This window comes from Parus major, chromosome 11 (assembly GCF_001522545.3).
Source record: "Parus major isolate Abel chromosome 11, Parus_major1.1, whole genome shotgun sequence".
NCBI lineage: Eukaryota > Metazoa > Chordata > Aves > Passeriformes > Paridae > Parus > Parus major.
Genome location: NC_031780.1, coordinates 9,680,003 through 9,692,426, shown reverse-complemented (window position 1 = coordinate 9,692,426; position 12,424 = coordinate 9,680,003). Strand labels below are relative to the sequence as shown.

The 12,424-nt window shown below is 38.7% G+C and overlaps 1 long non-coding RNA gene across 3 annotated transcripts in view; it reads right to left on the bottom strand.

The window, feature by feature from the left end:
- LOC117244978 overlaps positions 1-4,772 on the bottom strand; it is a 136,622-nt gene extending 131,850 nt beyond the window's left edge. For all 3 annotated transcript variants that reach the window (XR_004499028.1, XR_004499027.1, XR_004499029.1), the window contains exon 1: positions 4,611-4,772. This is a non-coding gene — a long non-coding RNA (uncharacterized LOC117244978). The remainder of the gene's footprint in view (positions 1-4,610) is intronic.
- Between the last annotated feature and the right edge of the window lie 7,652 nt (positions 4,773-12,424).

Below are 12,424 nucleotides of genomic sequence, written 5' to 3'. Positions count from 1 at the left end.
GTTTCTAGCTTCAATGGAGAACACACACACACCAAGCAGCCAGCATTTCTCATTCCCTCAAATCCTCAGTCTCTGAGCAACACAGGTAAACAGATGACTTGGAAGTGCCAGATCAGTTACTGATCTTGCTCAGCAATATGTCTCTAACAGTGACAGAAAAAGACTCCCAGGAATGAAATGCAAGAAATCTAAATATAAGAAATTATACCTTCCTCCAGGAGTTCCCTACAGCCACATATATGTGTGTATATAAAAGTATGTGTGTGTCTGTGTATACACACATGGCTAATTTTTTAAAAAATAATTTATTACCTTTTCTAGCATGTGCATTCTTTTCTAATACTCATAAAAAGACAAATTCTGCAGCCGCATTCCCCCCAGACTTTGGGTGAAAAGCTTCATTTTTTGGAGTTTGGACACCAGTTAAGCTGTCTGCATGCATGTGGCTTGAATACAATCCATAGATGCAGAACCTTTGCACTCTTAATAAAGAGTAGGGTTTAGTTTAGAGAGGCAGAGGCCTCCTGTACTATTACCCACCATGTGGTGCACAAAACACCTCAGCCAGGCCTGAAGGCTCAGAGCACCAGCGCTGCAGGCACACCATGAGAAGACAATGCTGGCCAAAGACTGATTACAATGCAAAGCTATTTGCTATTTGGAATTGAAACAGGGCTCATCATGACAAGCCTGGAAGCAATACTTTTTCACTGATGCCTGAGCCACTTATAAGGTTTGAAATTCACATTTTTGGAGGTGTTTTCCCTCTTTGTTTTAAATTGTGTGTAAACTCGTCCTCATTTCTCACAACAGCAGAGTTGGTTATGCCGCTGCAGTGATCACTCATTGCTATATGTACATATTTTCTAATAGAGACATTTATAGCAATATTGCTTTGTGCCACTATTACAAATTTAGAGGATAAGCAGCATGGGTTTAAAAAATCCAAAAAAACCCAAGAGCCTTTTCCCCACCTAAACAGTTTAGGAGGGCTGCCTAGTATTCTAAATTAAAAATTGCAATTTTTAGTCAGTGCACCCTTTTCCTCTCCCACTAATTTTTATTGCATAATCACTGTTATTTTGGACCGGTTTTGCCTTTTAACTTTATCTAAGTTCACAAACTTGAAGACAAGGCTGGTTCCCAAGGGACTTTTGCTCAAACCTTATAGTTCTAGTACTAAATCTTTAAAACGTGGGATGAAACACAACATATATAGAAACACTAGAGCTCTTCTGAACTACATCAGCACAGACCTTTTTTATTCATGCAAATCCCTCCAGGCAGTGGCAAGGTAGAGCTCATTCCATTCCCTGTCCCCAGGCTAGCTGAGCTTCACCACTGCTCTGCCAAGCTCTGCTGCAGTGAAGACTTCCATGGGAGGAGATGCTGCAAACTGAATTTATGTCTCTGATGATCCCAACTTTATCTGGAGCTGAAGCCTGGCAATTCACAGAGCCCTTAGCAGTCCTCAGATAAATCTGTCCTCTGTGGCCATTTCACACCCCAGAACTTGTGGTTTAAGCCTGATTCAGACAGATTCAGAGATATGGGGAGTGAGTGGGACAGGATTTTCCTCTTCAAACATGAAAACGAATTCTCCTAAATCTAAAACTCAGGGTCCCTCACCCTCACTGTATTTTCTCTTGAAGGGACTGTTCTGTTACCCTGAAGAAAAGACTTTCAGAAAAAAATAAAATTGCTGGGGGGGAACTACAAAAAAGATACAAAAATAAGTCACCTGGAGTACAAACTGTATTGGCTCTGGCCTCCCATCTCTCCAATAGACCTTACTATTAATATGGCTCATTGCTCAGTCAGATTCTGGATTAACAGAGAACTCCTTACTAGATAGAACATCCAGTTTCAAAGAACTCAGTGACTGTGTGTCTTAGCTCAACCTTACACCAATTTAAGTACTTAAATTATTTGTTGCTTATAAAAGTCAGTGACTGATTAGCTACCTAATTTTAACATCTGCAATAAAAGCAACATACTGTCAGTCCATTATAAGCAGACACAAGGCTTCTTCCTAATCAATGCTCAGACAAAACAGCAAGAGTTAAATAGTTTTAAAAACATTTTCTTACTGCTCCTCTGTGACAAATACTCAGAAAAGCCTTTTTCTAACCTAGCCAGGGCTTGATGCAAATGCTGAAAAAAATGGGCTGCTTTCAGTTCTTTTCATATGACAAAATGTTTAAGCACTTGAAACCAAAGTTTCACAACTGTGTTTTCCAAGCTGACAACAATGGACATATGCACAAGTCATTTAAGACTAATACAAAGAACGATATAATTTTATAACAATAGAGTAACTATCCACTGGAGGCTGGTTTGGCCAGCCCTGTAGCATGTTCCCTACTTTACACATAGAGTTAGTTCTTCTCTCTAAGGACATATTGTGGATGGAAAGGGAACTTTAGTTCACTGTCTTAAAACTGGATTTCTTTTCTTGACTTGGAAATGCCAATACCATGTAAATATTTTTGAGGAGACTTTTACTATTCAATAATGGCATTGTTTTATTTCTGGTGTGTGCAGATTTTGCTTCCCTACTTTTCAGGGTGGTTTCCAGCCAGCCATCATGGCTCTGAGGGTAGGTCACAGTCATTTAGCATTTCCATATCCCAGAGTCTTTGCTTTATTATAACATGGGAGCAATGGTTTCCCTGAGCACACAGGCTCATGTCACCTTTTCCTTGGCAGGTCAGGTAGCAATCATGAGTTCAGCAGAGGCACTGTGATTGAAATCTCTGGCATCCTTCGTGCATTGGACTGTCTCTGCTAAGACTCATAGATTTATTCATTGATCAAAGCAAGTTCCCTAACCAAAGTTCCAGAAAGCACTTTTACTTGTGCTTAATATTAAGTCTGTGGGCAGTTTCATACGTTCATAAGTTCTGTGTTTATCTGGACTGGAGTCCTTGCCAGCCTTTACAAAGTTTGCAAGATTTGCTCTAACATGGAAGCCCCAGAAGGCCTGCCCATTTTCCTATACATGTCAAGGAATCAGTATCAGTGTACCATGAACTAACTAAGGAATGAAAAATGAATAGTTTGGCAATTTTCCTCAGCATCTAGCAAATCATTTACTATCAACAATTGCCAATAATTCAGCAGCAGCCTCTCCTTTGTTGCCTCTATTTTTTGCCAAAAATTCCTCCTTATTTTAGAAAGTCTGGCTGAACAGGGCAGAATGTGTTTGTAACATTTTGAAAACTTTTTCATCTAAAGTGACAAAGACCTTTCCTCCAGGGCACCAGTAGAATAGCAAAACCCTGTACCTGAGTTAATAAATAAGAGCAAAACAAGCAAAACCTTGGGATTTAGCACTTTTTCCAATTGTGATTTTCCAGAGTCCCTGTTCATCAGCATTTATTATTTACCTTTTAGCTTCATAGCATTTCCTTTTCACTTGGGACTTGGGTTATTGCTTTGCAAATTGTATATTAATATTGCTTACCTGCAAATACTTTAGGTATGGTCCCAAGGGCAGTGTTGTATGCAATTTGATGAACATTTGAACTTTTAAAATTCAGTAGAATTTATTTTAACCAGAACTAAAAGACAAAGTTGAAATCCAAGTTTGATGATTAATTTACATTTACTTAAAGACAGACTGAAGTAGGGCAAAATTCACTCCTTTGCAGAAGGCTTGCAATTAAGTTTTGGTTTTGTTTAAAAGCTCCCAACAACAGATCTTATATGCCTGTAAAAGCCAGTCCTAACCCATGCCATAAAGAGAAAACTAGCTTTAACTAGGAAGGAGAAAACCAAAATGCATTTAAGATACATATGCCTCCTTAGAAAATTTGGGACTGTAACAACTTTTGAAGAAACCTGGCAGAATAGTTTATAAAGCAAACAGTTGTTCCCTCTTTGGATATTAGTAAGACATCATGAGAAAATTAGAAGAGCCAAAGTATTCTCAGATGTTTGCAGTGAACACTCCCCAGTTCAGTGTTTGGAAAATGCAATGTGTAAAATTTCCCATAAACAAAAAGTTTTTTAAAATGTCAGTTCTGGGATGTTCTTGGCTGAGATTGCTGGAACAAATAGAAATAGGTTTGTGAACATAAATAGCTGATGTGGACCGTCCTTGGAAATATCTGTGCTAATAAACCAAAGATAAAAATAAATAAAAGAGTAAAATTACAACTCAAAAATTGACAGAGCTGGGAAACTGAGATACTGTCCATTTTCTCTCATCCTGCTACAACTTGCTGTGTCAGAACACCTGGTATAAAACCTGTCACCAGACACTAATTCCAGAACCAAACTATGTTCTGAATTCTCCCAAAAAGCTGTATAAGTGTATGTGTGAACCTCCCATCTTGCAGAAATGCTCTTGCAGCCTGATGTCTTTCATTCAGGAACTGACTACATGGGTGACATGTGCCTTTCACATAGAGGACATTCTTCAGTTTCTGCTAGGCACAAAACTGGTTGACTCATTTTATTTCACAGAAAAACCCCTTATGGATAAATAATCAAATTGCAGGAAAGCACGTTTAGAAGATAAAACACAAAGCTTTGGAAATACAATGGTGGTCAGCAGTGAGAAGTAGAAGGGACAAAGCCCTTTAGGAATAAAATTAGTTTCTTACCTTTCTGTCATGATTTGATTAGCAGCAACAGGTTCCAGGTTTGATTTCCGACTCTTTTCTCAGAAACCTAAGAAAATTAAACCAAATCAATGACTGTTCAGTGAATGACACTTTCATCTTTGCAGTGAATGGAAACCCATAACTTCACTGGAGGGACAGAGGTGAAAAGAGTAAAAAATTAAATTCACTGAACAGCTGATTTCCCCCTAAATATAGTAATAATTAGACAAATCATTACTCATTCACAATCACAATGAAGAATTTGAACCTTCTTGACTGAACTCTCTATTCCCATCTGCTTTACTCCAAAACATTTTGAATTACCAATCTGCAAGCATTAGATTTTAGGTGGGATTAGATCAATTACATCTCAGTGACCACAGATAGGTGTATTACCAAGACTTTCCTGCTTCATTACAAGCATACAATGTCATCAGATTCTTAGGAGAAGTTGTTTTTGGGTATAGGTTGTCATGGTAGGGGTTTTCTTGGCGTTTGTTTTGTTGGGGGGATTTATTTTTTTGTTGAGTTTTTTTTAATAACCCCAAAAAGGCAAAACTAAATATAAAGTGAAGTTCTTTTAGACCTCTCTTACTACCACTGCCAAAAACATTTCTTCTGACCATCTGTTTTCTGGAAAGGGCTGCTCACATCTTTTGGGCCTTAGCTGTCAAGGTTTTCTGCATTTGAGAAAGGATACACGTGCCTGTGCCTGCACATGAGACCTTTAATTTGGAAATCAGCACAAAAATTCTGTTTTATAAAAAGGCTTTTTTCTAAAGCTTCCCAGAAAGCATTTCAGATCAGTTGCAATCACAGCTAAAGCTGCAGAAGGTCAGTGCAAAGCAGAGAAAGATCCTCAGATAGGATTAATTACTTGCCATTGGTCTACTTGAAACCATAATCTTTCCACCACTGCCTTGGGGGTTCTCCTTTACACCTCTCTGGGTTCAGACATCAGAGCACTATGCAGCTGTCTCCAAATCACTCTTTCAGTGATTCAGCACAGGAACACCTAGATACAAAACTTGCTAATGTGGGTCTTGTCAGAAGCTCAGCATATTCTCTGTTTTCTCTCTCTGGATGACCCACTGCTGAGGATCTCTCCTGCCAGGGATGGCCTGGGCTCACAAACAAGCATGCCACAAGGCAGTGTAGCAAGACCTGTGTTATTATTATGCCTGCCTGACGTGCCAGCACACACATCAAGCTCCTTCAAAGCTTTTACTCATCTGTTTTACTGCGCCAGCTACTCAACCACAGCAGCAATGAGTACCTACCCAGAAGAGTAATCGTCTGCATCACGGCAAAACCCCACACCAGATGCAGAAACAGCTATAAAAGCAGGCAAAAAGGGAACCAGAGGCTGGGCTCCTCCTGCCAAGAAGTAACTTGGGTGGATCAGCATGCCCAAAGGCCATTGTGCTTTTATGGACAAACCAGGCTGCTTTTATGACCCTTCCTAGCTGTACGCAAGGAAACCAAACACGGGATCACAGAACCTTAAAATAACTTAGGCCAAAAGAGACCTCTGGAGCCCTCTCATCCCATCTATGCTCAAAACTGGACTGACTTGGATCAGGTTAGGGCCACCTACAAGTTTCTAACACACCTTACTCTCTGCTGTGTTAGAGACTCAGAACACCAAGCACCGCATGCACACGTGTCCTTGATGATATTTTGGATCACATCAACTACAACACCTATAACAAGCTGCTAAACAGGGGGGCAAAAAGAAGAAATTGCAAAGAGGAACAGCATGTTCAAACCAAATTCAGACCCCATGCTTCCTTCTAAGCTCAGCAGAAATACTTACCGTGGGCTCAATGCATACAATGCTATTAAAAACCAAACACACCCAGGGAACCCAGTGAGGTATGTATTGTACATTTTGGCCTTGCTGATACGTGTTTAGTCCACCAGAGTTGAACAGATTTGAAAGGAGAAGGGAAAGCATCTGTAAATGCCACACATTTAAAAACAGCCAGCTGGATCCTATTGGCAGTGCTCAAAAACATCAGAGTATTTATCATGTCACACTCCCAGGATGGGGCCAAAGCACAGAGTTTGGCTTAGCAGTTGCTGTTTTCATTTACTTGGCTTTAGCTGAGAGTTAGGAAACATCACTTCAAATGAGGAGGTTCTCCTGTGGTGAACTTTACCTGTTACTTGGAAATGTAGGAAAGATAAGAAAACAGAAAGAACAGGAAGAACCTCCTCATTCTCAGCTGGAGAGAGTGCATAAGACAGAAGACAGAAATAGAATTTACTTGCTTCCATAACCATGGCAGATTGAGAATTCTTTTGACTTTAGTGATTCGATAACACTTCTTTCATATAGTTTAGCCAAAAATTTTTAACTACAAGCTTTTCTTCTCCCTAAAAAGCACTGCTGCTAATTTAACAAAGGTAGAACAAAGCAAAGATGCTGCATGTGTGGATACTAAAGTAAATTATTTCTCTACCAATGACCACATGAAAACTCCTAGAATTTCCTTCTGCAGTTCATGACTTTTTAGTGGTCTGTATGACCTTGAGAAAAAAAGCAAATATTAAGAATCTGCTCTGAGTTTTCCATGACATAAACAGTAAATGGCAGGCAATCCCATCCATTTATTATAGCGTCAATGGCTTCAGTAAGTACTTATTTATTCAGGCTATCTGGTCTCTTCCTGCACCTCTCTTCTACCTCAGCACACAGAGGTGATCTAAGAAGCTTAGAAAATTTTCTTCAGTGTGCAAAAATATTGTCATAATCACAGCGAAAAATAAGAAATAACTATTTATCTTACAAGATAAACCTGTCTTGGGTCCTTATATGACTTCTTTATCAAAATCAAAAAAGGTTTAACAGATTTGAAAATAATTTTGCCCTATGAGGTGAAGAAATATAAAATGTAGATGTAGTAAGGGGAAGAGCCTTTTTGTGATGCCTGCTATCAAGAAGCCTTCACACTGATAGCAGTTCTAAGCTTTTTGCCACAACAAAAGTAACAGCAAAGTTCTCACAGCGCAGACACAGCTTGCTAAGGGCTTCTGAAGCCCAAAAGAAAGCAAAGTGGTAAAAACTACATAGGAGGATATTCTTCCATTGGAAACAGAGACACAGAAATATTCTGAAGTGACATCCCATTCAAGAGGGATCACATATTTCTACTACATCTGTGGAACCCACTGAATCTTGACATCACCCTCAAACCTCATTCTTCTTGCACTAGTTTTTATGGATGAACATAGTCACATCTCTGACTGGACCACTCCAGAAACTGAAATCAAAGTTTTCCAGCTGAAACCTTGTCTCTTTTGTCTCATCTGCAAGTGTCAGGTCCTGTCCATGTTTCACCTGCCAGGACTGCCAAGTCCTGCCGATACAAAGGGTCTGCCTACACTCCTATTTGTTCCCACTTAAATAAGTTCAAACACTCTAACTATTTGGTGTCTTACCCTTTCATGCTTCTCCAGAAAATCCACTTAAGCCCAGTTACCACTGTAAACCCACCCTTCCCTTAACGGTGTAGCAGAGGTACAAGGCAAAGTGACAATATCCAGATATGTTCACCTCACCCAGAATACCTCTGTCTCAACAGCTGCACAAAAAACCCCAAACATACCCCACCCTAAACTCCCTCTCCCCAAAAATACCCTAAAAAATATTCCTGACCAAAAAGACTGGAACTTTTGTTTAGATAAATTTACATATAACTTTCACATGTTTCTCTCTGTGTGTTTGCTTTTTAAACAAAAATACCCAACACAACATGCTCCAAGGAAACACAATTAATGGAAATTGTACAGCTCTGATTTCTTGTAACAACTTTAATTTAATTTTGCTTCCCTGACCTTTTTCCTTATGTAAGCTGATTAAAATATTTTTAATAACAATGATAATTTGGTCAAGGAAAAGTATAAAAGGGTTTTCTGAAGGATGTTCTTCTTTGCACAAATATACACATATTTAATGTGCCTTCTGTGAACACTTTCTCACTATGTAATAGAGAGCCAGAAAATCATCTGTCAGGGGATGATGGATGATGAACTCTGCTACTTAGGCCTCAGGGCCCAGCCCTGCTGCTATACTTGACTTAGCCTTCAGTAGGTACTAAGTGCTCTGTCAGATTCATGCCAAGGGAAAAGCATATGTCTGGAACTCCCAAAAGTGTGGGAACCAGAATAAACAGAGACATTTTTAATGTTACCACACATTTTAAATCTGCTGTGTCACTTTCCTGTAAGCATTGTCCTTATTTTTGTAATATATACAGTCATTGTGGGTTTGCTGCTCTGCCCATCACCTCTGTTCTTTGTTGCACACTAACCAAGAAAACAAATGAAAAATAAAAGGAATGCACAGCATACATGACCATTTGGCTGACTACTGCACTCTTTTTGCAAAGTAGAGATGAGTTCTTGGGGTTTTCTTTTCTCCCTTCCCCTTGATAGTGCTTTTGTTGGCTTGTTTGCAACAAGGCTTTTCTCACCTCATGCAGCTTTATTAATTCAGGGGTTCTTTTAAAATACTCTTGGTTGTTGTATCACCACACATAGATATGTACAGCAGGCGAATAGTGAAAAGCCATCTTCCCCTCTTCCTTACACCCCCAAAATTCAATCAGTCATTGAATTACACTGCTTGGCTTGGATGGACTGCAGGACTCAAAATCTCAAACATTTCCACTATGAGCCGAAGGTCCCACAGGTCCAAGGTAAAATGACAGTTTCAAACTGATGCCAATCATAAGCATGGTTTTCTAATGCATACTTTTATTTCATATTGCCTAACCACTGATTATAACCAGGCTTTTAAAACAATTTTCTTAAAAGAGAATTGGTCAAATGCAGCTATGATGGAATTTCCATCCTTCAGAAATTCCTCAGCAGTGAATATCTGTGTCTCCTTTTCTTTCATCACAGACCTCTTTAGATAAAATATTTATATTGTGGCAAGTAGTAAAAGGTTTTATTCCTTGTTTAGGAGAGACTGACAGAAAATGCCATAAAAATTAAAAGCTGTTCAAATTACACAAAATAATATTGAAAGTCTTTTCCGACCACTGCAGGTATCTTTGCCCATAGAGATCAGTGTAGAAGCTTTCCGAAAAACTTCTCATTTAGATGTCCCTTCTGTTCAAAAGGGATATTCTGCAGCCCTGATTTACCACTGGATAAATTCTAAGGAAGGAGCTTACCAGCATTTTACTCCGTTCTTATACCTTCTCAGAACTAACATAATTCATTGAGGCCTAGCATGCCTGAAAAAATACCTGCATTTACATTCTTAAATCAGCCACATTAACCCTTACAGGCATCAGCAGGATTCCTGCAGCACCAGAAAGGGACTCAGCAAGGCAAGGACAAGGAGTCATAGAAAAGAAGACATATTTTTAGGCCAGAGTCACTGTTACAACACTAGCAAATTACAAATGTCTTTGATTTTGACATGAATATTTATCACAGCATACCTATTTCTGAAAACTAGCCTTCCCTAGCCATGTAAGGACTGTCATTTGCAACCCCAATGTTGAAAACTGAAATCAGATCATTAGACGAGGATCCACTCCTCCACAGTCTTATTAGGCATTTCTTTCCTACAATACACATAAATGCAAGAAGATATCCAAAATTCCATTCGTCTTACATTGCAGATGGCTTTGGCTGACAGCTACGAGCCTGACTTGCCTTTTATTTCAATGCATTCATCCCAGCACCACTCCAGGTTCCCCTACAAAATATACCCCTCTTTCAACAGCAGCAGAACACTTTAAATGCTCTTATCTACTCACATGAAATCCCAACCCCCCGGTAAACTGTTCCCTGAGATGATCTTTACCCTTCATTTGAGTCTAATGCACCAAGAGCTAAAAAGACATTATGTCCAGAAACTGTGGTGGCTACGGTAACAATTACCAGTTCAGCAAATCAGCTTCTCGTTGCAAGCACTTCTCAGACTATATATAAGCCAAGAAGAACCTAGAATCATTGTGTCAGCAATTCTCAAAGACTATTTTAAATGGTATCAAGTTTAATAAAACTTTTACAACACAGTGCAGAGTGTACTTTGTGTTCCTTTGAAATTGATGGAACAAGCCAATTTTTCCAGGTTTGTAGGCATAACATTTATTAAATTATAATAAGAAAATAGCTATTTAAAACCATGAAATGAAAGACTATAATATACATTTAAAGGTCAACAACTGCATGAGTTTCCTTATTATATATTTTATCTGAGAAGCACTGGGAGACAAAGGAGCTCTGACTCTATCCAAGTGCAAGCTGCACGCTGTTGCTATTCCCTGCCCTGATTTGGACAAGGAACTACGTACTCCTATGGATGGCCCTCCTTCACCCAAGCCTCTTACAGAACTGCCTTCACCCATTAAGATGGTGACTTAAATTCTTTAAATAATTTCCAGCACATGTATCACATATAGATGGAGTTCTTGCAGCTGCAATAGCAAGGTCAGCCTGAAATAGAGGGATTTTATTCCATCTCTGTACTATATTTCCTTTAGGATGTTCCTTAATCAGTTTTACCACCTCCACCCCAATTTCCTTTCTGCAACTATGGAAGCTTAGTATGTTCTTAAGAAGGGAAGAGTGGCTGTGTTAACTAATATTGCCAAACAGAAACAGAGATGATCTACAAAGAAAAGCCAATAAGAAAACACCCAGATGAAATGTAAACTTCAGCAAGAGTCTGTAAAGAAATGTGATCTAGGTTTTGATATTTAAAAGCATTTTAATGTTTGAGCATTAAACCATTTTTATTTCTTCCTAAATATGTTTAACATCAAACCTGAACTACAAGGAAAACAATTAATATTGCTGGGGTTTTTCAAGTGCTGTTTCAGTGGTCCTCATTCCACTCTTCATTTAAGCTGAGCTGGTATGTAGAAGGATTTAAACAGGACTTCTTTTTAGCAGCTCTTAGAGTGATACATCTTCCTGGATGCTCAAACAGAACACATGCACAAGAGCACAGCATAAACCTTTTGTTTATTAATAATTGCAACTATTTTTCCAAATTCATAACATAAACCATGACATTGCAGCACACTGAAATAGTGTATATAGAACAGTGATATAGAACTGCCTAAGTTTGATAGAACTCAGAAATCTTCATTAATATTTTCTTCTCCTCTGTGGATGAATAAATATATTGCATATGGAGCCTGATATGAGTCCATTGACATCTATGGAACACTTCAATAGAGAGTAATTTGGATGAGTACGGGCAGCCCTGTGCCTTTAGGCTGCTAATCAGCTTTTGAGCATTAAATTCAGCTGGCATAAATGATATATAAAAATACAGAGAGACACTCTTACAGCATTCATCAAATATGTAAAATACAACACAGAAACACTATCACAACGCACAGGTCCAGGTGTTTAAAGATGAATGTTGTAAAATTGGCACAACTTTGAAAAACACAGCTGTGATTAGGATATAATTATCTTATGCAAGAAATCCATTTCAGAGCTATAATTCTTTGCTGCTTGAAACAGGAACAGATTTTTATTATTTTCCACTCACCTTAATTCTGCAAAGTCTGTGCAGCTATAAAAGAGTGATTTGGATTCTAGTCTAGCTCAGAGCTCTAAACAATTTTTTTTCTAACTGACTAAATAAAAGCAAATTCTTGTGAGAAACCTAGCTTTAATTTTGGATCTCAGATTGATGGAACAGGGCTGCCAGCAAACACACCTATTATTTATTACTGGATACAAATGAAATGAAAGTAACTGGAAGGAACAGGGACACCACAGATATTTGTAAGTTACAGAGCTTATCTGCATTGAGATTTTATATCTGAAGC